Source organism: Piliocolobus tephrosceles, unplaced genomic scaffold, assembly GCF_002776525.5.
Source record: "Piliocolobus tephrosceles isolate RC106 unplaced genomic scaffold, ASM277652v3 unscaffolded_1455, whole genome shotgun sequence".
Classification (NCBI taxonomy): Eukaryota; Metazoa; Chordata; class Mammalia; order Primates; family Cercopithecidae; genus Piliocolobus; species Piliocolobus tephrosceles.
The window spans coordinates 21371-21716 of record NW_022296032.1 but is presented as its reverse complement, the minus strand read 5'-3'; positions in this window follow the sequence as shown (position 1 = coordinate 21716).

Genomic DNA, 346 nt, shown 5'->3' with positions numbered 1-346 from the left:
AAATAGTTGAGCCAGAAAGAGATAATATTAGAAGGCAGCAAATGACAATGTACAGACTTAAACCCAATGAGGTCAACAATTACATTAAACATAATGGACTCAAACACTCTAATTACAAGACAAATAGTGCAAGGGGGTAAAAATAAATAAGTAAATAAATAAATAACCGTAGGCTATTGACAAAAGCCATAATTGCAGTAGAAGATACAGAAAAGTTGAAAGTAAAAGGATAGAAATACCAGACAAACATTCATGAAAAACCACATGGAGATGTCATTTAGAAAAAGTACAGGACATGAGTCTCCTGAGACATACAGTACATGCAGACAGCTCACAATGTGTTTTT